This window comes from Acomys minous, assembly GCF_964271855.1.
Source record: "Acomys minous genome assembly, chromosome: 13".
Taxonomy (NCBI): domain Eukaryota; kingdom Metazoa; phylum Chordata; class Mammalia; order Rodentia; family Muridae; genus Acomys; species Acomys minous.
In genome coordinates this window covers 76302759-76323319 of record NC_140495.1, presented here as the reverse complement: position 1 = coordinate 76323319, position 20561 = coordinate 76302759, and the positions used below count along the sequence as shown (strand labels likewise).

Here is a 20561-nt window from a genome sequence, read left to right as displayed (position 1 = left end):
AGGACTTTGGAGGGACCCAGACAAAAAAGAACTCCACAAGAAGACCAAAAGAGTCAACTAACCAAGGACTATGAGGGCTCACAGAGACTGAACCACAAACCAAAGACTTAGTCCCCTACTCTTATGTAGCAGATGGGCAGCTCGCTCTTTGTGTGGCTCCCTTAGGCGCTAGAATGAAGGCTGTCTCTAACGTGCAGTCTGTTTCCTGCTTTTGGACCACTTTCCCTTACCAGCACTCCCTTGGTGGGCCTCGTTGGAAGAGGATGTGTCTGGTACTAATGTGACTGGATGTGCTGGGGCAAGTAAGGGGGAGCTCCTCTTTTCTGAGGAGAAGGGGATGGGGGAAACAAGGAGGGGTTGGGAGGAGAAGAAGGAAGGGGCTGCAATAGAAATGTAAAATAAATAATAAATATGTTTTTAAAAAAAAAAAAGAAATCTAGAAACCACACTCCTAGATAAAGAGCTTTAGGCTAATGACTACTGAGAAAATCTGTCATCTCCTGGGATCAGCCCAATCATGGTTTGTATGATTTAATCACTCAGCCATAAACACACATATATGCAAACAATCCTAAAGGGACTCAAGAGGTTGCAATAATTAACAAAAAGAGATGAGTTTTCGAGGGAATGAAGAGACACAGGAGGAACTGAAGACGGGAGTAAGGGAGGATGAGGTGACAGAAACACACACTCACATATGAAAAATCCTCAAATATAGCATTTTCTCATAATTTGGACAGGGTATACTCTAATGTTTCATAATGATTTACCTTTCATGTTTATCATTTTAGAGTTTTAAAGCTTATTTCTTCATCTTTTTTTGTGATTAGAATGTATTTACCTGCTTTCTCTTTCCAATTCCTCCCTTCAAACTGTCCCATAAACACCTTCTTGTTCTCTTTCAAACTCATGGCCCATTTTGCATTAATTATTGATATATACATATACATGTATAAGCACACACACATGAATACAATTTGCTCTATATAGTGTTCATGTATGTATGTGTTAAAGGCTGACTATTACATCTCTTGAAGATACTATACTTACTATTAAGGCCTGAGAACGTCAGAGAGACCTGGCTTTAATTTAAGTTACTGTGTCTGAAATTTGCATAAATCTGAGTATTATTTGCCTCTTGTAAAAAGGAAAAATTATCATTATTTATTTTATATATGATAAAGAAATCAATAACTCAAATGTCTGTAATTCAGCCCATTAATCTAGCATGTTTAGTTAGTAGTAGCAGTTTTGGTCACTGCTATGTTATTACAATTGTTAATAACATAATTCATAAATATGTTGTTGTTAACTTAACTATGGCACAAAGTGTACTCAAAGCCAAATATCTTCTAAATAAATCCTTTCATAGCAGGTTAACAAAAAGCAAAAGAGAAACAAACCTACATTTCTGTGAGTTAAAAGCTGATTGTTTTGTAGATAGTTTTATCTATCATATTTTCAAGATTTATAATTAGCATAACTAAATACAAAATAAGTTTATAAGTTTTTCTAAATACTTTAATATGAATATATATTTGTAGCATATGATGATATAATTTCATGAACACCTATTTATGAATAATCTGCAGTACTCAATTTGTCATTAATATTTTTGGTATCTATTGAAAAATACCATATTTCACTTTATGCAAAAGTAATTAACATGAAGATTCCTAACTTGATTACATGAGGCATAGTAAGTGGATTTCATGATGCTGTTGTTTCTGGAAGGATTTCAGGCTCTGACTGTTTTATAAAAGCATTGCCAGAAGCATATCACCTATTTCATTTTTGTATCAGCGAACTCAGGGCCAAGTTCTGCAATTTTTCTTTTGAAGAAGTGTTTGCCATGTTTTGTTAGCTAGACGGGAAAAACCAATTAAAATACAGAGTTGTGGAGCCTATTCTTCATCATCCATATCTCAGGCTCAGGGACAGTTGTTGAAAAAGGGGTATGAAAACATTTTAGGAGCCAGAGGGGCAAGAAACGTTCTGAGATTGAGTTTCCTGGCAATGTCAAAAGCTCCATACATAAAGTCTCACCAACATGGCTGTAAACATAAGCTGAACAAGTATAATAGATATGCTCTTACTCTTATGAATAGTAGAAATCCCATGAGGCATCAACCCTATACAAAGATATATATATATATATATATATATATATATATATATATAGAGAGAGAGAGAGAGAGAGAGAGAGAGAGAGGGAGGGAGGGAGGGGGAGGGGAGGGAGAGGGAGAGAGAGAAAATATGTTCATGTGTATGTTACTTTGGTTATATATATTCACATATGTAGCAATAATTAATTTAAACAGAGGCTAGGAATTTGAAAGAAAGCAAGGAAGCCTAAAGGAAATGGTTTAGAGGGAGAAATTGATGGATAAATGTAATTACATTATAATACCAAAGGAAAGAAAGAGGAAAATGTTTTACCAGTTTTACCAGTGATTTCAAAATTATATTTTGAATTAGAAACATCTTTGTGTTTTATTTATTTGATATGTCCATATATATGAACATGTTATATAATGATAAAACAAGACATAACATAAATGTTGACAAAGAAAAATAAAATTTCTGCAAAAAAGAAATATATTTGCTTCAAATAACTAAAGAATGATCAATGGCCACATTAAACAGCCTATAATTTTGGAAGTAAATATTTCTCCTGGAACACTGTATTGTTTCTGATACATATTAGCATGCTGTGTAGTTTTAGCTTTCATTCTTCTCACTCCTTTTAAAGAGAACTCATACAGAAATCAGCACAGGTTGAGTGACACCCCAAAAAGTGTCAAGTGTTCTGGTTCTGCGAGGTGGCACTACAACAGCAGTAGAAGAAAAGGAGATGAACTGAAGTTCTAATCAAGAAGTCATATACAAGCGTTCTGGCACTTTCCAGTGCAGTAGCCAGAAATATATCACTAGACAGAATTGCCTCTGTTTAGAAAAATAAAAGGAATATATTGGAGTCAGTAATGCATTTTCTTTGCGTAAAAGGGTTATCACACAGATATTTGTAACTTTAGAGTTGTCAGCGCTGTAGCCTCAGGGCTCTAGGAGGAATTTCTGTTCTCTCAGATGAAGCCAGCTGAGATTCTGTCTCCCTTAATGAGAGAAAGAATGACTTATAAATGAAGATTTAAAGTACTTCGACAAGCTTTGAACTAGTCAAGCTGAAACTTAACTCCCTCTTGCCTAGTACAGACCTCACTGCCAGAGTGCTTTCTGGTTTGGGAGGATAAATGACAGTATTCACTAGTAGTAAACTGCGTTTCCTTCAGATGGGGAGGGGTGGTATAAACAATAGCTAAATGCCAGCTTCCTCAGCTGTAGAGAACTGTAGAGAAAAACTTGCAAGGTGTCTTAAATGTTAGGATTCAAAGGAGTTCTGTGTGAGCACAATATTTGTAGGAAACAATACAACCGTCAAACAATATGTACAACACCATATAAAGGCTTAGTTTATGTTTATTCAAAGTTATATTATCTCTTAATGTGAAGAGCCGTGGGCTGTAATTGTGCCCTTGCTGCGCTATCTTTTCTTTTTAATTGCAATTCTTTATGTACATATTAATTAATTAATTTTTATGTGCCTATACACAAGTATGTGCCACAGTATACATGGGGAGGTGAGAAAATAACCTGGGCAACCTTGTTTTCTCTACCACATGTATCCGAGGAAACAAACTCAAGATGTCAGGTTTGATAACAAGCACTTCTACCTGCTGGGAGTCTAACAAGTCCTTTCCTACATTCTAAATGGAGAAAAGCTAATGGCAAAAAATAGCATTAACTTATAAAAATCTAAAATTGAAATTAAAAAAAATTGTGACCAAGTCACTAGTATTTATATTAATCTGTTGGCTTTTGCAGAACCATCATGCAGATTATCTAATTAAATTTACCTTTTTTATTTAAATATTTAAAGGACTTAATAGAAACTACAAAGTATTCAATTTAGAAAGTAAATCTTAAATGCTGTTTTTAATCCTCAGATGAGAGGAAGAGATGAGATCCCTAACCAAGCTGTGCAAATACAGAGCCCACAGCATTTCTATCTCTAGTCTATATATCCCTAGGTCTAGGCCTGGAATCTTAGCTTCCTTCCAATCTTGTCTTCTGTAATCCTGGGCCTTGAAGGCTTCAGATTCCAGCCTCCTTCCGCCAGCCCACTTCTAGGATGATTTAAGACTCCAAGACCTACTGGTAAATAAGCTCAACCTCCCTAGCTCTTTCTGAACTCTGGCAGGCTGATTCCGCCCAATTGCTCTGGCTTAAAATCCTCTCCAAGCTTACTGATTCAAACTGGCTTTTCTTACTTTTGTCTGAATTTCTTTTCTAGGACAACTTGCCGCTGAACCCCACAAACTGGACTGCAGTGCCTCAACTACATTCAACTGAACTGTGCCAAAATAAAGCCCTCCCCTCTCTCTCCCTGTACTGCTCTTAAGTAGTCACTCATTCCTGTCTGTTCTCCCGAGAGTGGAGTGTATCCTATCTCTGACCCATTCTGTCAAATCTTTCTCTGATTTTTTTACTTTGTCAGCCCCTCAAATAGAAGTCTTTGATTTGGATTAAAGGTGTGTACTAAGGGAGTAGCTGTATTCCCACCAGAAGGGCTAAAGGTGTGTACCAAGGGCGTGTTTGTGTTTTAGATGAATCACACAAACCTAGGTCTTTGTATGTGATTCCATACCAAAGTAGCCGTGATGCTGGAATAAAATTCCTCTACGATAAATACAGAAGAAGTTGGCAAGATGGTAAAGATGAATAACAGGGTACCATGATCTGATAGTGGAATGTAAAAAAAAAAAAGAGAGAGAGAGAGAGAGAGGTGTCGTTAGAGAACAGAAGGAGGTAAGCAAGTAAGGAGGTAGGAAAGAGGATAAAATAATAAAGATGTCTCAGAAGTTCATAATAAATAACTCTTCTCTCTACAAAAAAACCAGTACATGTAATTTTGTGTATAAATATACACATTTGTTTTAATAGACTCGTCTAATGTAGGCTGACAATGTTCCCTCATATAGCCCAAGAACACATAACAAAATCTCCAATATTAGACATTAGAAGCAATCATTTGATTTCTCTGCCAGAGTTGTTCTGGGGCCCTGCCAAAACAGATAATCTACTGCCATTGCCCTTGACTGTCATCCTGAAGTATAAGGTAAGTATTTGTGAACACACCATGCACTTCAGACACTGGGGCCAGACACCCCGGAGCTGGAACGGACCTGAATGCCTGCTCCTCAAGTACAGTCTTTCATGGTAATATAAGGCACCACAGAAGCTTGCAAAGGAAGGAGGCACGCACAAATACTTTCCAGACATGATGCCTATAAACCACACACACTATCAGCGTGGCGCATTAGTCCTAAAGGTGTAAGAGTGGCAAGAAAACCTCAACAGCAACTAACACCTCTCTAATTGAACATAAGAGCCACTCAACAAGAAAGAAACCATTCCTGGTAATAGTAAGCTAGTCAACTATTCAGTGATAGTGAAGTCATGAATATTGAAGAAGAAACTCTAATCACTAATTTTTTCTGTTTTTTTATTAAATAAATTTTATTTTTACATATACATTTATTATATATCATACATATTGGGCCAGTAGGCTGCAGACGATGCTCAAAAGTTACAGAGAATTTTTGGTGACTATTCAGGGAGCAAACTCTCTCTGTCATCTTCCCATTTGGAAAGCTGCATTCCTGGTATACTCAGGTAATTAATTTTATTCATTCTCAAGTCTCTAATGGGCTTGAAGACCAGATAGTTTAGTTTAAAATTAAGCTTAGTTTTTTAAGGTTTAAGATGTTTTTAGGTCTAGATAGATGTTTTGAGTTGATAATGAAGAAATATGATAGATATTGACTTACATTCAGGATTTTAGATGCACCAAGATAGGAAACGTGTTTTCTACAATCACTATTTATTAAACAAACATAATAACTAACAATAATCCAAACGTTTGCTTTTATACAACAGATAACATAGTTTTCCTCCTGTTCAAGGAAAATTATCTTCCTAACAGGCAGAGACCACACTACAGGATATCACAACAAATCAAATCACTAGACCCCATCTCCAGTGGATACATCTACAAAACAAGTCTTCATCTAGGCTAACATGTTGTTGAAAAGGGGACAGAAAAAGTTTAAGAGCCAGAACACCAGGGAATTTGTTATGAGATTCTACCTCCTAATAGTGTCACAAGCTAAACAAATAAAATCCTTTCAACATGATGACAGAAACATGAGCTGAACGTAAAAGATACCAATGGTCATATTAATGTGAACAAGCACAGTCCCAAGAGAACCCAACCACGTACAAGCAGCATTCCATAGTTGCCTGTAGTTCTTTTTGCGTAGTTGAAGTCTTGTGGGACTATGCTCCTACACATTAGTGTGACAATTCTCTCTAACACTGGAGCATTGTCTTCTACCATCTGGCCCAATATATCTGATAAAGATATTTGTGACGCAGGAACTATTGAGGACCTGATACCCTCTCTTGGCAGAGTTTGGATGTTGACTCTGCCTGCATCCAAGCTTGCCCTTTTTTTAGGCAGAATTCTGTCTGTGATAGAAATGAGAACATTTTGCCCAATGGCTTGTTTGCCACATTTGAAGCCATCTCCATAAGGAGGTTCTTTGATGGTCGTCATCTTCTTTGAGGTACGTTGGGTGTTGCCAGGAGTTAACCCGTCTCATTGTAAAGGTATCTTTGAAATACTAAAACATTTTAAAATGCCATATTCTGTATGTTTTTGAGGTTTTTGAAGACCTTCTCTATTTTACCTTATCATTGTATATAATTATATCTATCAGTGACATCTAGGATGTATATTGTTGTGATAAATAGTTTAGTAATTGATATGACCATGATTTGATCTATTAACAATTAATTCGTATAACTACTTATCCTAAACAGCAATAGCACTTTCAAATACTGGAATTAAGCTTTGTCTTATAATGACTTATATGGGTACAATACCACATATTAGAGTATATATATATAATATATATATAATGTGTATAAAGAATAATCTTAAATTTGAATTCTATAAAGAAAAATGTCTATTTTTAATAAAAGAAAAATATGAAACAAAGAACTGTGCTACCATACAGCACCAATGCATTCTTAGCAGTAATCAGAGACTTGTGAACTGTTTTTCTGCTTTAGGTGAGGAGCTTGCTTACCACATTTTTTATATATCTTGTATTCTGTACCTATGATATTTATAAAAACAATATATAAGCTAGCATGGGTTATAATTACAACAAATACAATGCCAAACAACATACAACCATTTGTAATTATTTGGAAGTGATTATGATGACACTCTCTTTGTTCACCAAATTCTAAATGTACTTTATTGTTTCAAAGAAAGATTTCTTTTACAGTATATAGTACAGGATATTTAAAACAATATATAGTAATCATTCACAAACACCCGTATTCTACTGTTCTGATGTTATACATAGCTAGTATTCACACTGTTGTACGTCATTTCTTGTTTTGTAACATGACCTGAGCTTGCCTGAGAATTCACCAAAGTGCCTGGCAGAAAGGAGCCAGGAATGGTGTGAGAGTCCTCCACAGTCTGCAGAGGAGCCTGCTCTGTGTTTTATTCATCTAAATGCTTACAGGAAATGTCACAGGTATTATACTACTTTAAAAGACAACCACAAGACCCTGTACCTAGAGATTGATTAATATGTTTATTAGACTAAGAAAAATATCTTCAGTGAAAATATATTTGAACAATATATATTCAAATATATATTGAATATACATATGAACAATATATGTTTAATCTGTATTTACTCATTCATATTAAATTAAAGGCAAATTTCTTTGTTACCTAATCAACAAAAAGAAAATAAAGAAATATATATATTCAGTATCATAGTAAAGAAGTTTGGATATGTTAATATAAAAATATTGGTTGCTATATTCTGTGAATGTCATGATCAGATCATTTTGAAATATGCAAGTCATGGAAATAGAGCTATCTTTTCTGCAGTTTCTGGATTGGCTCTTTATTGGGAATCTTAAACATAAAATAGTTTTATCAGTTATCATAAATGACATTTATGATGAGACTTGAACCCAAAGAAAATAATGAAATATCAGCTTTTAATGATTGTTCTAATTTCATATTATGATACCATTCAGACTGTTTTATTTTCCTTTCCACATGATAGTTTAAGAAAAAGTGCTTAAATATATTTAATTTGGTTTTAACTACCTTTGTTTAAGAATCTTTGACTCTACTTATTTGTTTCCTCAAATCATTTTTGAGGCAGAGTAGAATAATTCCACTTTGTGCACTTTCACTAGGACAGCAGCCCCGCTACAATTCACACCTACCTACAAAAGTTTTGCCCATCCTTTCTGGCATATGTGGTATGTGTGCATTTTCACTTTTGAAACACCTTCTTCGACTTTTTCACTTTTAATACTTACACCACCCTAATCAGAAATACCCATTTCTTGGCTTTTATTTAGTTGTTACTTATGCGAAATATGCATTGTGTTTTTCATATGTATGCTATCTAACTCTGTGCATCGTTGGACTGTATTTACCAAGATACAGTCTACCGGCCACAGACATGAATATTCCAGTGCCTCTTTCCTAAGCATGGACACTCTGCTTCTAGTTCTGCTTGCTCTATTACCTCCAGCCTGCTGCTTTTGCCTGTTTTCTCCTTTCGTGATAATGCCCAAAGGGAGAGCTGCTCATTTCTTACTGTCAAAGCTGTAAGCAAAACTCTTAGTCCTATACTGATTGATGCAAAATCAAAAATAATCCCCAAATTTCTTATCTGAAGCTCTCAAGCAATTCATTTTAGAAGATATCAATTTCTGTGCTGTTTCAGGCTTTTAATCTAATTTTAGAACTTCAGGGCAACTGCTGTAAACAAGTATCCTGGCTTTCATCCTCTTCTGTGAGGATGATCTGACTGGAATATATCAATTGCAAACGTATCTTTCAAATCTTCCCTGGCTCCTAGCAATGGTAGGGTTGCTTTTTTTTTTTTTTTTTTTTTTACTCTTTTGTCTTTGTTCATTCATTCCCAGAGTTTATAACTGATAAAAATGTTCCAGTAATTAATAAAGTTAGAAACAAAGACCTCAGCCCTAAAATACACTGTTAGAATTTAATTTAGCAAATTGGAAACCAAATGAAGAGTTTTAAGATTTATATCACCTGATATCAGCAAAGCTAGAGAGTTAGAGTCATTTCTGCTTTGAGGTGCAATGTAGCATTTAAAGAAGATAATAACATTTCAATGAGGACTTAAATGATCATGAGATATTTGAAGATAATGTTTGAGACAAATAACTTTCCAAACAGAAATGACAGAGCATAAAACATAAATTCCCATGTGTTATCCTTATTTGCCAATATTTCCTTTTTGACTAATACTTCAAGCATTTGAAATTTTAAAGCTCATATTTGTAACATATTTATTCTTCACGAAATAAATGTTTTTCTTTATCTGATATATGAGGACATTACGTGGTTACAAGGTTGTTTTGAGATGTATGGTGCCAAATGAAAAAAAAATCCACCCTTTATTCTGTACAGGAGGAGTAGCCAATTATAAGGCATTTGGACAAGGTCATAACAAAACTTGCTCATCATAAAGATGATAATAATACTTCTGAGGAGAAAGGAAGTTTGTGTCTAATGCTTGGAAGAGTGATTACAAGGATCTAACTCACAGCCTTGGTGCTAGGCATTGAAATTCTGTGACGATGAATAATGTAATAGAGACATATTGCATGAAGGATTGACTAGTCTAATTGTAAGGGAAATCTATACATAAAATACCTTAGCATGAAGGATTGGCTAGACTAATTGTAAAGGACAGGTATCCATTAACAAAATCTTCAGATGTAGCCAATGGACAGCTCATTCTCCATGTGGGGTAGGGGTAAACTTGGTTCAGGGGGATTTCCTGTCTCATGAACTCTGGTGCCTGTGATTTGATCACTGCCACTTGGCAGAGAGGCCCTGTGGGAACACAGAGGAAGGGGATGTAGGCTATCCAGATGAGACCTGATAGGCTGTGGTCAGACAGTGAGGGAGGAGGATCCCACCTGTCAGAAGTCTAGGGGAGGGAAAATAGGGTAGAAGAAGAAGGGAAACTGGTAGCAGGAAGATAAGAGTGGGGGATTACAATCAGGATGTAATGTACATAAATTATAATAAAATTTTTAAAAAGGAAGGAAAATCTTAGTGAGTAATATCTCAATGTTATTACTTTGCAATTACTTTAAATGAACAAAAGAAAGATGCTTCAAGTTGAGATGGATAACATGAAAAGAGAGCAGATTCCTGACTATTTGAGGAGAAAAGAGAAGCAGCCAGAGTGGGGAGGAATGAGGGAATGTAGTTAAGGAAGACAGAAACTAAGAACAATGTACACTGACACATGTATATAGAAGTGTAATCATAAAACCCATTTTTTTGCTTAACAAATTTAGAGGAATGCTGTACTTGTTAATTGTTTAATTGATGTATGAACTGTAGTTATTGCTTCTTATATGAATTAAGATGGGGTGTATACAATATCATATCAACTTTATATTTATCTTTGCTTCTGAATATTTCACTTCTTTCTCATTTTTTTATTTCCTCATTCCTTTGTTTCTTCTAGTTGTTTTTGTTTGATTGATTGATTGACTATACAGAGTATCACAGTGTAAACCTGACTAGAATACTACTGTTCAATTAGATCCTCTTGTTTCCACATTAAGTGGTGGTATAAATCTTTGCCAACCATAGCTCTTCAGATATTTGATAACCACTATCACTTTTGTTTCTGTAACACTAACTCGTGTTCATTGAGATAATCATCTGGCAATTTTATAGTTGAAGTTTCTTTATGAACTCCTATCTCTTCCTCCTCCTCCTCCTCCTCCTCTTCCTCCTCCTCCCCCCCTTCCTTTTCCTTCTTGGTTTTGTTTATTATTACTGTGGAAGGTGTAGGATGTTTGTATGGGTACAGATAAGCATGTGGTCCAATGTGTATGTGTGAAGGTCAGATGACATTTTTAGGAAGCCAATTCTTTCCGTTCTCTGTGTTTTGAAGATCAAACTCAAATCCTCAGGTTTGCAGTGAAAAATATTTTATCCACCAAGGCATTTTGTCTTCCTCTTTCCTTTATTTTCCTTCCTTCCTTCCTCCCTTTCTTTCCTGCATTCTCTTATTTCTTTTCTTTCTTTCTTTTTTCTTTTTGTCTTTCTTTCTTTCTTTAAATATGTGTGTGCATACCAAAGATTTTATCAAATATACATTCTACATAATACACAAACTTTAGCCACTGTAGTTTTGACAAACTGATAAACTATTTCCCCTTTTTATCATATTTGCTTAAACTACCCCATAACTCAATATTCATTGTCTTTTCCTATCTGAGGAAGTGTTCCTAACTTTCAATCTGAAGCTATTTCTTTGTAATTTTGGCTAAAGGTCTTTTTAAATTTTATTGCATACACGGTTTTGCTTGTGTATAATGATAATCATTATCTCCTAAATTTGCAGATTAGAGATTAACATGAACTATTCCCCTATTCATTGCTCTAAAGAAAGTTAATGAAAATATTAAACCATCTTTACATTAGATTTTTAAAGATGCTTTTAAAGGAAAATATTACCTGGTTTATTATAATGATCATCTACCTTAATAATTTATGTCCCAAAGGCCTAAATAAAAGGCAAAAATTGATGAAATTTTAATGTCAATTTTTAGTCTGTGAGGTCTTAAATTCCAATAAAACACCAACTCATAATTTAAGATTCCTATAAATTAATTAATGAAAAGCAGTAAAAAAAAAATCTACATTTTTAAATTCTAAAAAGAAAATAGGTCCAAGTAAAAAAGAATTATGACATTTCTTAAAAACTTTAAGATATGTAATTCAAATTATAAGTACAAAACAAATAAAAACCAAACTAATAGCTTCTTCTAAAAATTCTAGAATGGCTAAACAAAGCTCTAGCATAATGCAATTTGAGTATTAGCATAAATTATACTGTTTTATTGTATGTCTCTTTCACATCAATACCCAGTAATTGAGGGGAAAAAAAAGAAATAAAATAAAAAAGAAACTTTTCTTAAAGTTAACACTATAATTTCTGGATAAAATATTTAAACAGCATTTTTCATCAATTTCTTCTATATTTACTAATAACCACAGTGTATATTAGCTTTAAAATCTGTAGTAAGATATAAATGAAACACAATGAAGCAACCATCTCTACTATCTGAAATAGTAAATATATCTAGTAAAGAATACTTTATGTTCAGTTGAAGTTGTCCTTCCTAATGGGCTACCTGTGCTGTATATTTTCAGTATTTCCTTCTTTCTGTTGTAGGTAGATTCATAATACCACTTCACTAAAGTGCTTGGTAGGTTCCTACACTTAGTAACTGGTGAACTGAATTGCAGTGATATACACAATCAATATAAAACTCAGGAAAAAGTCTTTCTCAAGAATATAATGACACTGAAGGTCAATACATCAGTTGCAAAGATCCTATTGGTTGGATGCATGAGGAGAAATATGGGACAATAAATGTCCCTCTCTATTGAAAATCCTTCATTCCTGAACTTTTGTCTTCAATATGACAAAATGCACCAAATGAATATTTGCATAACAAAGCAAAAATACATATCTAAGTTAAGTCTAACCCTATTTCTTCACAGCTAAATGAGAAGGAAAGATGCATTTTTATGTCATAAGAGAAAGTAGTATTGAGCTAGTGACTGCAGCTCCATGGTTCTTTCAATTTTAGAGAGCATACAGGGTTCTTAAGGAGAAAAAAAAAAACAGGTTTCTAGGAAAACACTAGGAGAATGGTCTCACTTGACCACATGGTGTCATGTGATCACCTTCTGTAATTCTGAAGACTTTATAAGAGACAAGCTGTAATCCTTTCTCTGTAATATACTCTGACCATCCTACTAAGCAAAACATCAAAATTTATATCATGAGTTCATATTGTTATGTAAAACTCTACAAGTGTTAGCACTCCAGAGGACAGGGTCTATTCGTGTCTTGAAAGATGAATTTCAATGGTTAGAAAAGCAATCGTTTACTTAGATGATCCTTTAGTTTCTCTACTTATCCTGCCCTACTTCAACTCTTCTTCCTGTATTTACATTATTGGATGAAAGAAACAGGATATATATATTCCAATTGTATACCCTAACAACAATGATGGAAGACAAGGAAAGCTACTTATTTGTTTATTCCTAGTTCTTTCAGTGGTCATGCTACTCATGGAGGTGGTGCCCTGTATTCTATTCTCTATGGCTGTGAACATAGAGGAAATGCTGCAGTTAATATCTTCTAAGCTTTAAACTTCCTTCTCCAGGTGAGATTGAAATCTGTTGTGAAAGGAATCCAGACAGGTTACTCCTAGCGTTGCCTTTTCAAGACAATTAAGAGATGTGCAGAACCACAATATCTGGAAATATCCATTGGCACCTTTGATACTTGCTATTTTCAGTGACGATTTGAGGTTGAGAAGTGGCTGCGTGCTAGTCTTTGATCCATTTAAAACCTACTGTATTTGCCATTTTTTTTAATGCCTCTACTTCCTTTCCAACCCACTTACCCTAGATAGGAAAGAAAGGAGGTTAATAGTGAGAGCAGAAGAACACCTTTTGAGACTCACTTCCTTGGGGCAATTCCACTCTTCACTGTCAGGATTTCAGCAATGCAATAGGGAAAAGCAGCAGGGGAAGCAACAGCAAACACAGCATCCTCTTTGAAGTCTTCTCATCCTGTTTCTCTCTCTAGGAGCATCTCCAAGTGAAGTGGCGTGATGAACAGCCAAGTGATGCAAATTGATGCAAAAATCAAGCCTCTTTTTTTGATGTCCTATTTATCTCCTCTCAGAGTCCATACAAGAAGGTTTATCAATTGGAAGGGACCATGTCCCTGCAAGAGGCAGTTCCCTCTCTATCAGACAAACATCATGAACAATCTCACACCTCACACTTGGGACTCAAACAAAAATATGTTTGCATCCACTATGGCTGTAGGTTTTTAGTTTCATCAGGACTGTGTCTAGACCTTTGAGTAATAGGAAATAAAACTATGGAGATAATCAAGAATATGACTAAATTCAAATCTAAGTACTAAATCTATGAAAATATAGGTGGATGGATGTCTCTCTAAGAATGTATTTCATATCTAACACAAGCAGAATGAGGGAATAAATTTACTCCTCTGTAACCTTGTATTTATACTTGTGATAGTCCAGTGTAGCACAAAGGAGAATACATCTCACTATCCCATTTACACTTCTTCTGGGATTCAGGAAATTCCTGTAATTTCAGCTCCCCCCTACTACTAATTGGCTTTTTCCTTCAAGTACACGGAAAAAAAATATTCTCCTTTTTTTAGAGTCAAATGCAGCCATGAGATCATTAGCTATTCTTTGGGAAGCTGTTTGTGAATAGAGGGACATACATTTTCTTTAGCCAGAAAGATTGCTTGGTAGATTGAGGCTTGCTGACTTTTCTTCTTCCACTCAGTGGCTGCTATAATCTCTTGATTTTGTAGTTTGTTCCTGCTACATTAGGTCCCATAATCTCAATGATCTACTGTCCAAATTATTTGTGAAAGCTATTTGATTTATGTTAGAAAGGAGCTCTTTATAGTATCTTCTCAAATCAGAGGAAGTGGGTTTGTAGCTATTGGTTCACCACCATTTCATTAATTAAAAAAGAATATAGAGCACAGGAGTAGATGAGAATATTTGACGGCCTAGATATTAAGTTCACAGGAGAAAAGCACGTCCCTACAGAAGATAGTGGCCAGCTGAGTGGTGGCTGTTTACTCCGCAACTATAGAAAAAGTACAATTTACAGACTGCATTAAGTTTCCCAAAATAACTGCCCTCTGCTCTGCTCAGCCAATTTAGCAGGGATTTGTACCAATAATTACCTACACTCATTTCTTGAAGCAAAGAAAGAAATTAAAGAAAAGCAAAAACAGAAAAACAAGTAATATCTATTTCCATAAACATAGCACTGATATAAAATAATTAATGTAACACTTGCTTAAATTATTTGTGTACCTGGGAAATAAGCATATTAATAATTAGCTAAAGACCTAAGAAATGAAAGATAGAAAGCAAACTAGAAATATTTCCCAAGAAGAGTCTGATGTAAACAAAGATACTATTATATCACTGTTATAGGTACTTCTGTACACATTGGAGTATGAACTATAAACAAGGAATACCTACTGCTTTCATTCTTGTTTGATGAAAAAATGCTGGAAGTACAACAAACAGTATGTAGTAGAAAAGTAAAATTTTAAGAATATGAATTCTACTGGGAAAGAGTAGAAGATGAGGAAGTCAAATATTGGGGATTAAAATTACTAAGTTTTATCATATAAATGTAGGAAATTGCCAAACATTTGTAAAACATTCATAGAGTTATTATATTTTATAGGAATTTTAAGAAGCAAAGACATTTCTGGCTGTCCTGTGATGAACCAGATTGGCATAGAGAGATATTGAATAAGTATATACCAATGTGCAACTGTCCTACGTAAATAAAATAAAATAAAGTAAACAAATCTCTATATTAAAACCTGCGTTGAAAAAAAAATAGACAACTTTTTCAAAAAAGGCAAAATATCAGCACTTAAACTTTCAACTTTCTAGTTAATTTTATGGCATATAACTATTTATACATGATTGTCATCAACAAATATTTTCACAAAGAAAATACTTCTCAAGCTATGACAAGTCACCAGCAACAAACGCTAAAGTAGTACTTAGGACTTCAGAGCTGTCACCATACTAGAAATAATATGAGCAGGGCTACAGAAATGGATGAGCAGTTAAGAGCACTGGACTTTCTTTTAGAGGATCCAGCACTGATTTCCAGCACTCCCAGGGAGGATCATAATCATCTATAAACCAAGATCCAGCAGGGTCCAATGTCCTTTTCTTTCCTCTTTGCTCAGCAAGTATACACATGATGTGTACACACATAAATGCAGACAAACACCCCTACACATAAGATAAAATTCATTAAATATTTAGAAAATAGATATGAGTTGAACTTTTTTTTTAATGGGATAACCATTTATTTTGTTGTTGTTGTTGTTGGTTTCTGCTAAGGAATTGAACCCAGGGCCTTGCTATGCAAGTGCTCTGAACTCCACATCTAGCCCAACAGTTCCCCTAATTTCTGGTTGACATTCACATCGGGTTTTTTTTTTTGTTTATTGTTTTTGTTTTTGTTTTTTTGGTATGTTTTATTTATTTATTTTTTATTTTTTTAATATTTTATTAATTTATTCATATTACATCTCAATGGTTATCTCATCCCTTCTATCCTCCCATTCCTCCCTCCCTCCCATATAGGGGAGGGGAGTAATGAGTTGAACTTTTGAGAGTTTCTTCTATAAAACCAGACTTTTATAGCAGCACGGAATAAGGCACTACATGAAAGCTTAATGCTTTTAGGAACAGCAGTAAAACATATACTTGAGCCATTCCTAAGGCAACCAAAGAAATCTCATTTTTGTCTAAGTCTAGTTATTCTTGAGTTATTATTGGGGAAAAAAGTTATTCTCAGCACAAAAGAGGTCCAAAAGGCAGGGAATTTGAAGAGACAAAGACAGGAGACAAAGGATGTGGGAGAACGTGGAAGAAAACCAGGGAGTGGGGAAGGCTATTTGTCCCACAGTGAGACAAAGGGTTGCCTATAGATAGAGTAGTGACTGGCAAAGAGGCAGTTTATGCAGGTAAATGGAGAAAACCTATGTTAGGATGAGGTGTTTAGTTGTAATTTGGCACGTTAATTAGGTGACCCAAAGGCAATATTTTGATGCTAGGCTTCAGTACTTTGATAGCTGGACCTTGATAGGCAGACTCAGGAGAGGGAAGTGGCTGGATGAGGAAAAGACCTTAGTGGCTAGCTTTAGGAATGTAATCTAATGGTTTTCAGCAAGGCAGAGGGAACAGGGGTTGCTCTTCCTGAGCCTTGCTTGCCACACCTGAGCTGGTCAGATTCCTTTCAATAGTCAGATGCAGATGTCTCAATGTTCCTCATACAGACATCTTTTCTCATTCTACCACTGTTATTTCTTGTCACAATCAATGTTAAAATTAAAATTGACATACAAACCAATAGAAAAAGAAAAAAAAGCACAAAAATAATCATTTCTCCCATAATACTCCTGTAACTGTTGAGTTGAAGATCCTCTTTTACATCACACCTACCTGAGGGCCGTGGGCTAAGTGAGGCTCCTTGTGGGCTTCATCAGCATCCCAGGCATTCATTCTACTTTCTATTGAAAGAAAAAAAAGAAAAGAAAAAATGAGTTCTTTGAACTATACGTTGTGTCTCTGTACCACAGCGTCTCAGATATTGATAGAAATAATTTGAAATTTTTTCTAGATTGCATGACTAACTCTCATTTGGAACATCTCTCTGAAAGAGACCCAGGAATCTATAACCTCACTAAGGACTTTAGGGCTAGCAAACCATGCATGGAGAACACTTGCGGATTCCTGCCACCCAGCTGCCATCATTCTCCCATTCTTCGGTTTGACTTTAGTTTCCGGATAACAGAATCTCCTCCCTTCTCATCTTTCATCAATTCCAACGATATCAGTATCTTATAGTAAACGATCCCATGCTCTCTTATCTGCCTTTTGAATGCTTTGTTTTAAATGTCTGCTCATTTTTTTCAGTTTCTTTATGTGATGTATCACATTGATGGATTTCCATATAATAAACCAGCCCTGCATACCTGGGATGAAGCATATCTGGTCATGGTGAATTACATTTTTGATGCATTCTTGGATTAGGTTGGTGAGAATTTTACTGAGTATTTATGCATCAGTGTTCATAAAAGATATTGGCCTAAAATTCTCTTTCTTTGTTGAGTCTTTCTATGATTTGGGTATCAAGGTGACTGTGGCCTCATAGAATGAGTTTGGCAATGTTCCTTCTGCTTCTATTTTGTGGAATAGTTTGAAGAGAATTGGTATTAACTCTTCTCTGGAGGTGTGGTGGAATTCTGCACTGATTCCATCTGGCCCTGAGCTTTTTTTTTTTTTGGTTGGGAGGCTTTTGATGACTGCCTTATTTCCTTAGGAGATATAGGACTATTCAACTTGTTTACCATTTCTTAATTCAATTTTGGTAATTCGTAGCTGTCAAGAAAATTGTCCATTTCATTTATATTTTAATTTTGTGGCCTTTAGGCTTTTGACATAAGACCTAATGATTTTTTGGATTTCCTTGGCGTTGGCTGGACAGTGGGGAGAGAGCTACAAGTTGTATGGAAAAGATGGTGGATGGAAGGAGAGGGGAGTTATGAGGAGCTCCACAAGGAGACTATCACAGCTAATGGATCTGAACACAAGGGGCCTGCACAGACTGATACACCAACCAAGGACAGTGCAAACCTGAACCCCCTGTTCGGGTGTAGCCAGTGGGCAGCTCATTCTCCACATGAGAAAGGAGGGGGAAGCAGGGGGCTGCCTCTGACAAGATCTCTGATGCCCTGGAGTTAATCACTACCCCTTGGCAGAGAGGCCCTATAGGAACACAGAAGAGGGGGATACAGACTGTCTGGATGAGACCTAATGGGATGTAGTCAGACAGTGGGGGGGGGGGAGGACCCCACCTGTCAGAGGGATAGGGAAGAGGAATACATCAGAGGCATAGGAGGAAGACATAGCAGGAAGACAAGAGTGAGGGGATTACAATCTGGATGTAATGTGAATAAATTATAATAATAATTTTTAAACATATGCTCATGTCCTCTGTCTTTCATATACACTCTACCTTCTTTACTGGTTTTGTATCTAATTGTATCTACTTTCTCACTACTCAGAACACACAGATTCATCAGTTGTTACCCCTGATATCACTTTCATCATTGCCATTCTGGGTAGAGAATAGAGCAGGTTCGGATTCTGTTCTTCCTGATACCTACAGCAAATAATTAGATCAATGGCCAAGTTTTCTGCTTCTTGTAACTTTTGTCAGAGGTAAGATTTGTGTGCTTGTTGATTCCGGCAGGCAGAAAAGCAAAGTTTCATGTCTTGATGTCTGGGTAGAACTTTTATTTCTCAATGAAGAAAATGTGCAAGCATCATTAAGATTGTGAAAATTAGAACTTCAAAAATAGCTAAACGTATTTATTGGGGATGAATGAAGAAAGCATATGAGCCATCTCTCAGTACATGTGTTTCATCAGAATTTTGTCACTGATAATTTCTGTTTCATTTCAATAATCTACTTTTCTTCATTTAAAATCTATGACATATTTTATGGTGATTTTTGAATATTAAAGCCATTCAAGTTGCTGTTATTATATCTCAAGTCCCCTTGTGAAAAATTTAAAGCAGAACCCAATTTACTTGGGTTATTTTCATTTCCTGTAGAGTCTTCCCTTTATTTGTTTTTTAATTATGAGTGTTTCTGCATATTCTACATAGCTTTTTGTTGTTGCTGTTTAAACATCAAAAAAGCAATAAGAGCACTAAAACCAATTTTGAATGAGAATAAGATTCCTTAAAATATACCCTTTACCTAATAAACACATTTTTAAAAATACATTTCAAATATACTAAGTAGAAAAATATCCATTCGCATTTCAATTTTAAAGAATTTGGAGAATAATCATTTATGTAGGATTATAGGTATTACTGAAGATATTACATGTTCAAGTATAATCAGTACAAATAAATATTAAGACAGAAAGAAAAAGAGAAATTAAGAAAGAAAAAATAAGAAAAGGAAGAAAGAAAGATGACAAGATGGACTATTACCAAGAGGAAGTCAGTATAAGCTAACAGGGATGAGACTACTGTCTGTATATTTAAGAAATGATCTTATTTCAGCACACACAAGTCTTCAGACACAGTGATCTAATTGCTTTGAGAAATACTTATGACTTATTTAATAGCTTTAGATTCCTGGACATAGTAAAATAAAAGTCCTAAAGAGAGTATTGACTGGAAGACTTGGTGACTTAGACTTCATAAATAGTTTACATTAACTAAAAGGGTTTTTTTTTCTCTCCCAAGCAGGTAACTGTCATTTTAGCTTGAAATAGTGATTATTATATAGAAAGAAATGTGTTTTGTCTCAGTAACACTTAATAAAAGAAGATAAGAAATTATGTCACATTTAACATAAAAAATGGCAACTAAGGTTTTGATTCCCTAATTTTTAATTATTAATTGTGGTGTGATTATACCTACATTCCCTGGATTTAAACTAACAATAAACATAAACACCACCAATTTTTGTAAGGCTTACAAAATCTAAATTTGTTATCTATTCATGTTTACTGAACATGAATAAATAGTCTGAATTGTTTACGCATCAATTCCAGGAAGAATAAAGTATGGCCAATGACACTTTGCTTATCTTAGAAGACCAATAAAATGGTAAAGCATTGGATTTCCTATCCTGCAGAGACATTCAGTCTTCTGATAAATCATTGAACAACATGAATATATTCTGTGTTATAAAT

At 35.0% G+C, this 20561-nt stretch overlaps 1 pseudogene across 1 annotated transcript in view; it reads right to left on the bottom strand.

Annotated features, from left to right (window-relative positions):
- The window catches only part of LOC311581815 (large ribosomal subunit protein uL29m-like), a 67363-nt pseudogene extending 50017 nt beyond the window's left edge, over positions 1 to 17346 (bottom strand). The window contains exon 1 of the transcript in view: positions 17287 to 17346. The product of the transcript in view is annotated as a large ribosomal subunit protein uL29m-like (transcript). The remainder of the gene's footprint in view (positions 1 to 17286) is intronic.
- Positions 17347 to 20561: the final 3215 nt, after the last annotated feature.